The following is a 15,074-nucleotide window of genomic DNA, read 5'->3' on the forward strand; positions in this document are numbered from 1 at the left end:
TTTCCATGAATTCTTCCATTTTTCAGTAGGTTCCAAACTCTGATTTTATTGTATATATAATAAAACAGCCATGGCTGTTTTCAGAGTGAAGCCACCCTACTAGCAAGGTGTTGCGCTTTCCTCAAAATGGCAAATCCAGAAAGACCATGCCTCGTTTTTGGCTGCCAATTATCACTGTCAATGTCATCAATCACCGCTTGGATTGCTCTCTGGGCTGGGCGGCAACCCCTGTGTCTGTATATGGTATGCAAAGGCACTGTGCAGCCTCCTCTGCAGGATTCTGTGGCGTTGGCATGGAGCACTGTAAGGCCACCGTAATAGAGTGTCTCTGGGGAAAACCTCACAAAGACAGGGTAGAGGGCAGGTTTGAACACAGACACTGCAGCACATCTTCCCAGTCAGCACAGGACAGACCACTGGAGTGATGGCCAGCTGCCCTCTGACATCATAGCTGGATCTGTATTTCCTTGCTTGTTGTCTTGCTCGTTTATTTCTTATTTAGTGCTTGTATCCTCCCTAAACATCCGTGAATGCTTAAGTCATTGCTCACTGGTTTCTAATGTGATTTAATAGTAAGAACAAAATTCTAAAATCTTTGAAGAAAATCATGCTGTTTTCTAACTACAGGGATTTTGTGGTGGAGTTTTCTGGGAACTCTTTGGGCCCTCTACCTCACTTACTGTGTTTTAATGCTAGTGACATATTGCTCTTCTCCAAGGCACAGGGCTGCGTTTTCATGGCCCCTGTGTTCTCTGCCCCCCTGGTGATGGTTTACAGGGATGCAGAGATCCTACCCTAGAAACACATCTACCGCAGGGCCCACATCTGTGCCGCGAGACCACAAAAGGAAAACATTCCATGACCGGAATTCTTTTTTTCTCACAGTGGGGAAGACTTGGGGGTTTTGGTATTATAGATTGAGCATGGTGCCAGCATTTGAGAGTGCCCCTGGGGTCTTCACAGGACATAGGTTGTATCATGAGCATGACTGCCACTGGCTCTCAGTTATTGGTAACTGGGCGCTGCAGAGGCCAAAAGATATGTATTGCTTTAATATAAAAGGTTGTAAGAAGTCATGGCATTGTGAGTAATGACAGAATTTTTACCTTTTCTTTTTAAGAGATAGATTTTAAAATTTAGCATTGACCGCACCTTTGACCTGAAGAACCTGATGAGAAGGCTCCTGTCCTTGGTCATGAAAACACAGGGGAGACACTGCCAAGAGCCTTGTGCGCAGGGTGGGACTGTGGGGAGGTATAAGTGCCTCTTCTCGACACGCTGCTCTGAACCCTGGTCACTAAGGTGCTCTGCATGAGCCCAGCTGCTTTAGAATGTATTTTTAGAATCAAAGTGTATAGACATGGGCACCACAAAAAGAAAAAAATTACAGAAATTGCTCCTATATCTGTTCATGATGCTGAAGTAGATAGATAGATAGATAGATAGATAGATAGATAGATAGATACATAGATACATAGATAGATACATAGATAGATACATAGATAGATACATAGTTTTAACTCTCTCCAAATTTGCTCAATATGGTGATTACTTCAACTCTGCTCAGAGTTGCTGGAAACCCTTCCCTGTGGCTGGCTCTCCGAACTCATTTTTCTTCCCATCTTCAGACCGATACCTGTTCCTGTTGTCTTCATAAACTTTGTCTTAGTTTGATTCTATGTCTCATTATATACACTTGATTTGGAATTTGGAAATCTAAAAAGTTTTTTTTGGCAATTCATTTAACAAAAGTATCACCTCGGTTCTTGCTGTGTCCTGAGAAATGGGATCGGCGTACTGTTCACAGAAATAAATAAGAAGCCCTCCGTACCATCTGGGAGCAATTTGGTGTCGCGAAGAGACATATGGATGAGCAGAGAGATGCCGTATTAAGTAGGCGCCATCGATAGGCATGCGCGGGGCACCGGCTGAGCACAGAGAGGACGCTGGCAATTTCTACGTTGAGCAGTTCTAGTAGTTAAACAAATACTTTAAAAATAATCTCTGAGGGATGAGAGGGGAAGGTCCCCATGCTCGGGGATGGCGTGGAGCAAAGGGACAGCACAGTTAGGCCACCGAGCCATGGGAGAGCAGATGGAACGGACACTGAGTATCTGAACTATATGCTGGTTCTGAGCAACTGAGATGTAGGAAGAACGCAAAACAGGAGGACAGGTCAGGTCGGCATTGCAGAGCGCGGTGAGGAATCTGGGTTTTAGGCCCGGACAGAGGGAGCTATTGGCGGTATGAGGGTACAGGCACTTGATCATATTGTTCTTAGAGATGTCGGCCTGGAAGTGTTATAGATCATGACGTGGGGGAAGATACTGAGGCAGGGAAATTTAGAAGGATGGCACGGCCTGCAGTTCAAGGGCGTGAGAGATGGAGGTTGCAGGAAAGGGGAGGTGTCTGGAAGCCACGTGGACATAGTCCTGTCCTGCTCCTGATTACGGTGAATACTAAGGTGGCTGGCCTGTTAGAAGTGTTTCCTCTGGAAGAAAATCCAGTGGGCAATTGGGGGGATTTCCTCCCTTGTAAGTCTGCTGAGAGATGAACACTGTCAGGGCTGATATTCCTCCTCTGGACACCACACAAACATTCCAGACAGGAAAAGGGGAGCAAGCAAGCCCAAGGAGGATCCATACCCCTGGCCCATTTCTCTCCACTGCAACCCTAAGCTGTCTTTTGCCCTTGACCAACCAAAGCCAAGGGGGCAGAAAGCACTGTCTGTCAGCCAAGCACCACCAGGCAGAGGCCAAGGCAGATGCCAGCTCTGGGTGCACAGGCCCACGTCAATCTTACTCTGGCTGTGTTGGTGCTCCATTGCTTCTGCCTGAGCGTGTGCAGCTGTCTCAGGTACCTAGGCGCGGCTTGAATCAGCAGCGGAATGACTGCACACAAGAAGCAGCAGCTAGAGGCCTTTTTACAGGTGACTATAAAATCTAGTCCGGCCATCCCTTCCCCTAGAAACAGAAAAATCAGGAACAATAGGCATGTCTGCATAGGATGGACCATAATCTCAGTTTAAGATTACAGTCAGAAGCTGTAAGTGAGAGGCCGCCAACTCCTCCAGGGACTTCATTAAGCGGACGAAGTGACCGAATAAAAATAACCAATAGTTATTAAGCGGTTTTCATCTGTCGCATGTCAGGGGCACACGACACGAACCACACTCCTCCTTGGCCAACCTCTGGTGATGGCTATCATCTCCCTGTTTTAAACCGAGGCCGGGATGTGTCGCTTGCTAAAGCAAGTCCATCTAGCAAGTGGCAAGGCAGAACTGAGCTGAAGCAGGCCAACCTTGTATATACTTATAGTCAACCGCTTAAAGTCTTGATCGGAAGAACCAAAGCCGTAAAGCCCATCTGGAGTTAAAGCGCTAATGTTAGGGACTCATGTCAGGCTCCTGGCTGCTGATTACCCTCACTGTGGGTGTGAGTGCACTCATAACTCAATGGCTGTGCATAGGAAGCTCCCTACCTGTCTAAGGTCAAAACGATTGTCCTTACCTGAATGATGTGCTGAGCACCCCAAGTGCACCCTGGCCTCTGTTCATTCCCTACACACTGAGTGCCATCGTGCTGAAGGTGGAAAAGCTTGAACCGTCTCAACTTTACCGTCAACTACCAGAGGAGAATTCTGCGTGCTCTTCTTCGGAAGTAAGAGCTAACATTAATACCCCCTCCGTCTATACCACTACAAAGCTTTTATATGGTTAAAGCTGGGGGAAACGGGGTCAGTAATAAAAACTAGAAGCCTGGAGAAACACTTCTTAAAGGGGGGAGGAGAATTATTCTACTTTTCTTTTTTCTTTCATGGTTTCTGTGTACCTGGGTGGAGTGCTTTAGTGGGGTCAGAGATAGAGAAGCCTGATTGTCTTGGGGGATTAGAGGTCTGTGCCTGAGAGGAGGCAAGGAAGGACAAACAAGGAAGTTTGTCCTTCTTATGGGCTACCTCTCTGGGTTCTGGCTGGGCCAGTAGAGCTTCCTCAGGAACCCAGGCAACATCTGGATCAACCACTGAATGGCTTTCCCTTAAACAAAAGACATTTGCTTCTCTTTAACCTGATTTTATTACGTACGGCTCTTCTGGAGGTGGGCATTTGATTTGGGTGGCCTCATAAATTCTACTCCAGCCCTCGAATTCCGTAATTCTGTTTCCTCTGTTAGCACATGAAAAGCAACTATACAAGCCTCTTCGCCTTCTTTCTACTTTTCTTCTCCAGTGCCGTCCTCCTCGGCTTTAGTGTGTACCGGTCGCCATGGAAACAGCGATGTCCTTGCTGCGGACAGAACTTAATCACAGCCAAAAGGGTGAAATAAAGTACATTTTTTTTTAAAAAAAATCTCGGATTGAAATTTGTATCATGATTCATGAAACGGAAGAGGGGAAGTAGACTTAGAAAAGCGGAGGATAAGAAGGTGGGGGAGGGGAGGGGAAAAGCAGGCAGAGGGGGAGGAGGCAGAGACAGAAACTGGTACCGGGTGTGTAGGCCTGAAGGACTGCTGGCTCAGGGCTGTGGGTTGATGAACACAGCTCTCTTACTGCAAGGCAGCCTGGTCCGTTCCAGACCTCGACACTCTGTAAAGCCAGGAAAACGGCAGCTCCTGGCAGCATGGGATTGGAGAGACGCTTGCCCTAGGCTCTCTCCTACCACGAGTCTAAGATTCTGCTATTAGAGGTAGATCCCATCATCCCAAAGGGTTGGCTAACCGCGCTAACAACCTAAGCCACAACCTCCCGCTATTTTTGGAGGCCGGTGTACTCAGATCCCTTCCAGCTCTTGGCAGTTCGTTGAGGCCTGGGCGCTCTGGCATTTAGCAAATGCGTAATTAAGTCATAGTTTTCTGAGACATTCCCACCTCTTCAGGTTCCCTGTGGTGCCGCCCTGTCCGTGGGTCCTCTGTGTAGCTGGCCTGTTTACCTTGGAGTTTATCCAGGTTCCTAGGGGTGGAAGCCTGGGTGGTTTCTGGTTCCTCTTTTCAAAAGGCATCCAAACTTTAAAAAAGTTATGTAGAAGGTTCTGAGAGGAACTCAGGAATACAAGGAGCTCATTATCTTCGCGGTGATCTGCTTCTACTATACAAGTAAATACTGGAAACAACATCATGAGGAACACAATTAATTCCACTTACAACTAAAAACAATGAAGTCCTATAAGAGTAGTCAAATTTTATTTAAAATAAAGAAATCAAAATGTGTTCAACCAGTGGGCTTAACTGTGATTCCCCGGGACTGATAACTCGGGGAACACTAGGGTGAGGCGTCGCCGTAGCTGCTTTTTCATTTCGTTTCAGTTTTCAGCGTTGTAACGGGGAGAATCAATCCCACTTTTCCAAAACTGTGACTTTGACTTCCCCTCCAGATCCAAGCCAGCTGCCAGAATCGGATTTCAGCTGCGGCTGGCATGCTGGAGATGGTATCTCCTGTCCCTCTTTCAAATAACTGATTGGCTTCCCACAAGGCACTGCGTGCTCTCAACACTGGAACAGGGATGGCAACCAAGACTGTCAATTGGATGGCTGGGTTAATAGCCATAGTCCTTGGGCACCCACGGCTTCCAGAATGGAAGTTGCAGCCAGCCTGCAAGGCAGCTGGGTGGGGTAACTTCTAGAGTTCTCCTGGGGGCACAGATACTCCCAGGAAAACAAGAGAACCAGACTCCTATTTTCTTCCCCTTCCTAGGGAAATGTGATTCGATATTTTATTTGCGGTTAGTCATTTAGAACAGATGCATGCACGCAAAGCCTTACATGCTGAGCACCTACAAGTGTGTGCTGGTGGCTGATGTCCTCAGAACGGAGAGAACTCAATCAGAATTCCCGAGAAAAGCACATGGGGCACACTAGCAAAGTGCCATGTCTTTCAGAGGATGGCTACTACCAGGGAGGCTCCGACCCTCTGCTCCAGCCTCTCCTCTCTGCTCTCGGGCAGAACACACTCTTGTGGGTCCAACGCCAATGACACATTCACGAAGGGACGGCTAGGTACCAAGCACTGGGTTAAGTGTACTGAGACCCATGTTTTAATTTAATCTAGTATCTGTTTATCCTTATAACATCACTGTGAAGGCCAAGCAACAGTAGGCAACTCTTTTTTTTAACTGATGAGGGAATGGAACCTCCAATAAATCAATGAAGCATCTGTCATGAGTTCATCCTCTTGCTAGCAACTTTTACACCACCTTTTATTTGACCTCCACATTGTGAGATGTTTCGCTTCTATCTTCCGATGATTCTATATTTTTGTCTAGGAATGGGATAAAAGAGAGGAGATTTATGTTTTTTTTTTGTCTGATTGATTGATTGTTTCATCTTCCGGTACAGGTCAGAGTAAAGGGAGCACAGAAATGAGGACGAAGAATCCAACAAATGTTCTCTTTCATTGTTTCCCACAGTAACCAAAAGCAGCTCAAGGAAGGGTTCATTTTGGGTGATCTTGCCAGAAGGCTAGAAGTCTATAAAGGTAGTCATGGTAGCAGGAACAGGAACAGGAAGCTGGGAGAATAAGCAGGAAGAAGGGAAAAGCTTCAGTCCCTCAAGGCCTGCCCCAGTGACGTATTTCCTTCACAAGGCTGCATCTTTCCATAACCTCCCCTCAGGGCCACCAGCTGGGAACCAGTGTCCAAATCCATGGGCCTATGGGGGAAAGTTCATTTAAATCACTACCTCAACTCAATGGCTCAGGGATGAGGTTTTAAGACAGTTTGGATGGGCAAAGGATGTAGCTCAGTTGTTAGAGCCCTTGCCTAGAACCCAGGAAGCTCTGGGTTTGATTCTTGATGATGTGGGATGTGCTTCTGCATATGTGCTGTGTTTATTGGTTGATGAATAAAGCGGTATGGGCCAATGGCTTGGCAGAGTAAAGCCAGGCGGGAAATCCGAACAAAGATAGAGATAGAAAGTAGGCAAAGTCAAAAAGATGCCATGTAGCTGCTGAAGGAGAAAGATGCCCAGAACCTGCACCAGTAAGCCACACTCCCATGGCAATACGCAGATTAATAGAAATGGGTTAATTTAAGAAAGGAGCTAGCTAGGAATAACCTAAGTCATTGGTCAAGCAGTGATGTAATCAATATAGTTTCTGTGATTATTCGGGTCTGGGTGGCCAGGAAACATATGAGCGGTCTCTTTCTACTTCAGCACCACACAAGCCAGGCGTGGTAGAATGCAACTCTAATCCCTCTGCCTGGGAGATAAAAGCAGGAGTTTAAGGTCATCCTCAGCTACAGTGAGGTCTTGGTCAGGCTGGAATACAGCAGAACTTACCTCTAGGAGAAAAACTGTCACTGTGGTTTGGTTGGAACATAGGTGAGATTTGGTTTCGCTTGGACATTTGTGTGTACGTTAAGTGCCAGATTGAAAATTTCTGAATTAATCTTTAGATGGTAGAGAAAATGACAAAAGAGCAGCCAAGCTTGAGAAAGAAGATGCCACACGTGGAGGAAGGACTAATGCTGCAGTTCTTGTGGGGGAAAGATCAAGGAGGGACCAGAAAAACAAAACCTATATGTATTCCCCTAGCAGGGGATGCTCAGCGGCATGAGCCATGACTCCAAGTCTGCCACCATCAGGAGGCTGAATCAAACTGTCACCGCTGAGCTGCAACCCAGCACCCTGTGACTGACACCTTAACCCCTGGAGAGTTCCTATTTGATGGGGACTCTTTTCACAGTCCCCCAGTGCAGGAAGAGACTGCATAACAGGAGCATTATCTGCACAGCAGCTCACGCTAACCCCCAGGAACAACCCAGGCAGGTCTGGGCTATCCTCCTTCGTGTGGCATAAATTACATGCCAGGAAACTGCACACAACGACATTTACCCTTAAAGTGCTTCTCCTAGATGGACACCTGCCTCCCCAGGCCATTGTCTTCCCTGTAGGTGGTAGTCTACTAATTGACCAGTCTGCTTTCTTCCCAAAGCACATTCAATACACTGCTTTTCCTGTTCTTGTCAAAGAGGTGAATTCAGTCACCACCCGCCAGTTCCTGTTATTGTAGTGACCGGTTATCTAGCCCGTTAATTTTCACGTGTGGCATCAGAGGCGTGTGGTGAGTCCAGAAGGGTGGAGGGGAGAGCCAGGAAATAGTGAAAAATAGAACACTGTGCGTTTTCTCGATGGGACAACTCTAATGTTAAGTCACAGTCCCTACAGGGAGCTAGGAAGTGTCTCCAAGAACATTTCTTGGAGAAATGTTGACATCCAGGAGAGACCAAAGTGACCCCATCTGTAACACTGGGTTCCCCACATTCACGAGCTAGGAACCTCAAGGGGCAAGGAAGAGATGGGAGCAAAGAGCTTCGAGAAGTGGCTGTTGGTGGAACAGACGCAGCTTACACGTCTGGGGAGGACGTTGACTTTCATAGCACACAGGTGTCTCCACTCTGGAAGCAAAATCGCTCTATAGGTTCTACATTTCCAATGTTGCCTCCCTTCCTCTCTCCATCTAAGTTTTCCAAGGTGGTGCTTTTCACTGAGAAGTTCCTTTTGAAACCACAGCCTGTCTCAGCCCTGTGGAGCAGAAATGAAAAGGAAATCTGTCACCCCTTACCCCAGATCTCAGTGTTAGAAATGGAGAAGCATCAAGGCCAAGGCTGAGGTAGAACCCAGTGGGAATTTGGAGAGAGAGGCTTGAGCAGCTGCTCTGGTCCCAAGAGCGTTGGTTTGTTTGATTAGCAGAGGAGTTCCCATTCCAACACACCAAAGACACCTGAGAACAGAGATTAAGGTGACCCCTAAAGATAAGCAGACCTCCAATCCCATTTGTCCTTGATCCATCTTCACTGAGCTGCCAGTGAGATGAATCTATAAGCAAACACCACCATGTCCGATGAAACCCTGTGCTTGTCATCTGGGCTCACGCCCATTGTCTTTTAAGGCTTAGCTCCCCTACGCTTCATTGCCAAGTAAGACTGACCTGTTTGGTTTTTATCCATCCTTTTGACCTCCAAAACAGGCAAGCGAGCACTGAAGAACACGTATTGCCCCCGCCCCCTTACACACACACACACACACACAGATGTATTTCTTTCTTGCAGTGCTGGGGATTGAACCTAGGGCCTTTTGCATGCTGGGTGAACCTTGCAGAACTGAGCTATGCCCTAATTAATCCCTTAACAGGCATTTCTTAGACAAAGCACCCCACCCTGCTGAGAGTAGCAAAGCATCCTCAAGTCCCTCTGACTTTAGTCAACCAGCTGCAGCATTTAGCTTCTGGGATCCAATTAGACCTGTGATGTCATAGCTGCTGCACCTCCCCCACCTTGAGTCAGGATATCCGCCTCTGTCGGTCTATCTATCTAAGCCAGACTTTGTACCACGGGTCGGTTCCTTGAGTGTAAAACTTCCCTTGCATTGATTATCTGTGCCCAACCATCACTCACAAGACAGAACGAGTATCTGAATGAGTGAACCCTGAAAGCTGGGTACCCACAGGGCCCCAGTATGACTTCAGAATTATGGTAATCATGTGCAAAAGGAAAAACATCTTTATAAGGAGACGTTATGCTCAGATGAAGATGAGAATCCAGGAATGGTTCAGTGGGGCCTTTGTCTGGAGTGACCGGGTTGAGAGCTTTCAGCTCATTGATATTTCGTGTTTATTTACACTTGGCAGAATCTGATTTTTCTGTTTTGAGAGGAAATGTTTTCCACGGAGCTTTATTAAAATGTTCAAATAGTCTCGCAGACATCAAATCGCTCTCAAAACACAGCTCTTTAATGTAAACAAATCGGAAATATGGGGATTAAATTCCACTTCAAACATATGTGGTTTTGAGAAGAGAGGGCAGCCATGCTTGGCGAGAAAAGCTCCGAGCTGGGCAGAACCAGTTTCCATGGGTACTCAGGATGCCACTCAACCGAAGACACGCCCACCTTGCTGCCTGCAAGGGACCATGGGAGGGACGAGTCAGGGAAGTCATTCAAGACCAATACTTCAAAGAATTAAAAAGCAAACAAACAGAAAACAGGAAATGCCAACAGCACACCAGACACGCTAGACATCCGTTCTTTTTTGTCTTGTGTTTGGTTGCTTTGTTCTTTCTTTTCAGATGGTCTCGTGTAGCCCAGGCTAACACCATATTCTCTCTGTAGTCAAGGATGGTCTTGAACTCCAGATACCCCTTTATCCTGCAGGGCTGGAATTACAGATGTGCACCACCACACCCCATTTAGTTCATGCAAGATAGGCAAAACCTCCAGTTTTTGTTACACCCCAGCCCTAAATGGTCATTGCTATCTTTCAAACAAATGGCCCTAAATACCTGGACTCGCCTTACCAATACACAACTCTATCGGTAAAGACTTTATTGCTATTGTCTTATTTGTAAATGCGTGTTAGCTTCAGAGTCTGAAATCATGCAGAGCAAAGGGAGAACCGCTGTCCTGTTCCTTCTGCTCCTCGGGCTGCAGGTGACTGGCCCCATTGTGATGCTACTGCTTCCCCCTAACGTGAAGAATTGCGAAGCAAACAATTGGGAAATTACCGATGGCTTTCCTTACCATCCTCCCCTTCAGAGGGTCTAGACCGCTCCTGCTTCTCTGTACAATAGACCCGCTAAGAAAGAAAATTCTGAAAGCACAGCACATATGCTCATCTGTGCGTTCCGAAGGCCACATGGGATTTTTTTTTTTTTTTTTTTTTTTTTTTGACTTCTTAGCTTACTTTCAGAAGCGAAAGCTGTCGTTAAGTAAAGGGAAGAGGCCGCTCTCAAGCATGAATCATCCGGCACAGGCTTCATTAAAGGAAAATAAACTTTGCCAGTTAGTGAAAGGCAGTGGGGGAGGGTGGTGAAGGAATTCCAAACTTTCCCTCCTGGGCAGGAGATAAGGGGAGACGGTTTCCAGCCTGCCTTTTGAAAGAGGACAGGGACAACAAATCTGTTCTAAAGACACAAAAAATAAGACTGTGTCGGTGGCTTTAGCCTGGAGATTCTAAATGAATCAGCAGAAGTGAAAACAGAACTAAGGTTTGGTTTTTTTTTTTTTTTTAATTCCAATATTCCAATGTTCTGGCCCCTGGGTTTTGCAATGCTGTCAAATTTGGGGCCAGGGGTTAGTGGTTTCCTGTCTATGCACAACACATCCCCAAGAAGATGTTACCAAACTTGAAAGTACAAGCTCCAGACAGTTTACCTCCCCAAATATCTGAAACAACACCACCATAGAAATCTCTGATTGTCACCGCCCCACCCCCTACTGACACACGTCACCCATTTGATCACATATTAGAAAGGGCGTGCACCTCTTCCTACGTTCTGAAGGATTTGTGACCCATCCGTAATAACATAAAAGTTACATGTGTAAGACTTTAAGACAATCCTGAAGCCATTTTTGACAATTCTGAATCCTCTCAGCCTCTGTGCCACAGTGCTTCCCCTCCTCCCCTGGGAACCAAGGACCTAACAGCTACACTCGCACGTACTCAGTTCCTGAACAATAACACATATACGTATGTTTTGGTTCTGTCCCCTGGGAAACGGGGTCAAAATGACCTCTTACCTCATCTGATCTGGCAACAGCTCTCCAGTCAATTATTCGTAATAGCCCTTTTAAGCCAATCAGAATAGTCAAAGAACAACCCCCCTTGCTTCTGTGGCCCCTTTAAAAGTAGACCGTACCCGCTATTCGCGGTCCCTCGGCTTCCCGAATGCTGGGGGACCCTGTCATGACAGAATTAATAAAATCCTCATGCTTTTGCATCGGCTGTGGTGTGTGAGATGGTCTCTGAGGGCGACTCCTTCTCGGTGTTTGGACGCTAGAGTCCAACAATGGACGCTCTCACAGCAATATTCCCAGCAAGCTGAAGCAGGAGAAACTCTGGGACCGAGCACAGCCTAAGGTGTTAAATGACTTCCACGTCAATCTGGGTTACAGAGTTGAGGCCCTCTTGAAAAAACAAAATAAGCCCAAACAGAAACCCACATAAAAATATCTGCACTGCTCAGTATCTGACTTAAATGCTTGAAATTACCAGGCGCGAGTGAGAAGGAACCACGGAACATGCAATAAACCCACTTAGAAGTTTGTTAGAGGGGGCGTGCACAGGCCTGGGAAGTCAGTGTGCAGAGAGAGGGAGGAAGATAGGTAGATGGCGCGTCCAGCTTTTAAAGCTGCCTAGCGCATGCGCACAGGGGTTGATGTGCCTACGTCACACACAGATGACTGACTGGGTTCACGCATGCACGCAAGGGCTTAGCTGAGTCATACGTGGATCATGCGGGGCCCTTTAACATCCCCGGGAGCCATTAGGCACTTCTGCCTGAGGGTTTGTCTGCACCTGCCTGATCCCTAGAACCCAGAAGTATGAGCCCTATGTGGCTGAAATCATTACATTGCTTATATCTGAAATTTAGTAGGAGACCCCTAATATCTCTGTTCTGGTATATTTCTTGTTTGTTTAAGGTGATTTGATTTGGTGTGCGAATTGGTACACACCCCAAGTCTTGCACATGAGAGACATAGTGTTTCTAGCCAATATCTCCAGTCCGACAAACTCTGCTACACCAAGAGCCGTTCTCCAGGATCTTGTTCTCGGACGTGTAGTAGATTCAGCTGCTCAGAAGACCGCATGATGAACCAGCCTGCCTCCGCCTTCCACCTGAAAGCTCTCTCCTGGTGATGACAGGCTAGCTTCATTCCCACGCACAATTAAACCTGCTTCTGGAGGACTGGATATGCTCCACCTTTCTACAAGTGAGGCTGTACTGACTGTTCCAGAAAATGGCAACCGTGTCTCTGTTTCCAATGGTTGTTAGGACTGTCTGTTGTTATGACCATTTTGTTATGACCACCTTGCAGTCATGTCTTTATTTCACAAGAGGTTGTTATGATCACCTTGTTCTGCTTTGTTCTGCTTCTGCAACCCCCATTTGGAAACCCTCACTCCTGACCTATAAGAACTCCTTCACCATCCATTACCAGGGTTGCTCTCTGGGACCCTGGCTTTAGGGAGAGAGAGAACTGGTGTGGCTAAGTATAAAAGGCTTACTTTAGTTAATTTGGCCGTGATGATGATTTGGCCCAGTGGTGTTTCTCCACAAATCTTCGGGATTAACACATGGTCCTGTACTACTTTACAAATACTTTACAAAAATTAATTCTGTGCTGATCCCTATGAGAGCACAAGGAGCTAGACACTGCATTTATCCCCATCATCAAACGATAAGACCGTGGCCCATCAAAGGTAAGCAAGTTGTCTAAAGTTGTAGTTGGTGAATCATGACAAAGCTAGAATACAAAACATGCAGGAGTCTGGACCTCTGGCCACCTCTTTAGCTGTCTTCTGTCTGTCCAGCCTGAAACAGAACAGGCTCTAACAGACACCAGGTCGAAGTCATCTTCCTACAGTATGCTTCCCTTTGCTATTTGCTTTTTCTCTCAACATTATTTCATGAGATTTGTCCACATCGCTGCAATTAGTTCTGGATCATTCCTTTCTTTCATGGCTGGCTATTGAATCATGGCATGAGAATGAGATTACCTATCTTAATTCTGAGGAACATTATGGGCTTCCAGAATATTTTCCTATCACCTGCGTTGCTGTAATGAACATTCTTGTACATAATTTCTGTGCACATGTATACTTTTAAGCTTGGGGTATGGGCTAAGTGTAGAATTGTTGAACCAAATAGTCTTCTTATCTTCAAACATTATCACACATTATCTTCCCAAAGTGTGCTAATTCACACTTCTACAACAGTTATTTTCCTAACTGGGTGTGCTGGTTAGTCTGTTTTATCAACCACGAGTAGGTCTGGGAAGGCATTTGCAGGAATGACTGACTAAGGTGGGGAGCCCCTCTCCCAGACTGAGCGGCATTCCCCAGAGCAGCCTAGATATAAAGAAGAAAGGGAAGAGGAGAAGTGGCTTGCCGTCACTCCTCACTTGTGGGTGCACCCCTTCTGGCGCTGTTACCATCTTAGCTGACGCTGGAATCCAGCATGTTTGGCCTTCCAAGGGCACTAGCCGACAGCAGCTCTCTAGGGATCTTCCATACCTTCGGCAACAGGTTGCTAGTCCCGAGGCCTCTAGCTTTGTGGACTGAGCTGATGGCTTCTCATCCCTCCAACGTGAGATGGCCACTGTTGAACCACCAGGCCTTAGTATTTAAGTCAATCGAATACTTCTTTGTCATGTTATGCACCCACGCATTGGTTCTGTTCTGGGAAGTTCTAATATACTGTGCACTTTCAGACTTCTTTTAAAAAAAATGCTCGCTGACTCATTTTAACTTATGACTTCTTGATTACTAGTTAGGTTAAAAAAAGAAAACTTTCAAGTCAGCACTTCTGGGCACTGCCTGTCCATAAATTTTACAGCCCCCACCCTCTCGGCACAAGACAGGGTCCTTTTGCGTACTTCATGCTGGCTTCAAACCCACAATCCCCCTGCGCGGTTCCCAGTGTTAGGGTTGTATGTCTATGCTACAACAGATAACCTCTATTTCTTTCCTCCGGTTTGTTTTTTTTTCCGTATTAATCCGCAGGCACATTTGGTTATTTATTTGTTTGTTTGCTTGCGTGCTTGCTTGGTTGAGACGAGGTCTCAGTTGCCCTAGAACTTGCTATGTAGAGAAAGAGGTGCAAGACTTCACTTGGACTTCATATTAAAGTGTGGTCATTCTATAATATTTCCCATGATTGCAGGTGCACAGCAGCAACCCTCACGGGGGTTTCCATTTGAATCGTCCCCCAGTGGTTTATGATATCAAGCCCATTTCATTTGCTTCTTGGCAACTGTGTATCCTGTGAAATAGCTGCTTGAATAGTTTGCTTGGTTTTAGAAGTTCGATTGCCCATCTTGTCCTGTGGTTGGAGTTTTAGTGACCTAGACCCCCAAACAAGTGTGTTAGGAATACTCATTCTCTTACGTGCCTTTTACCATTCCTTTTTTGAATATTAACTTTTGAGATGCAGAATTTCTGTGGCTGCCTTTTCCAATTTGTTTTAGCTATGATGCTTCTGAGAGCTTTGTCTAAGAATCCTGTGCCCATGTCAGACAGGTATGCATGCTATAGTTCTGTATTTTCCTTAGTGGTCTTAGTTTTGGTATTGGCAACTTAGACAATCA

Source organism: Microtus oregoni, unplaced genomic scaffold (genome assembly GCF_018167655.1).
Source record: "Microtus oregoni isolate MIOR12 unplaced genomic scaffold, Mior012 000018F_ref0000195, whole genome shotgun sequence".
Classification (NCBI taxonomy): Eukaryota; Metazoa; Chordata; class Mammalia; order Rodentia; family Cricetidae; genus Microtus; species Microtus oregoni.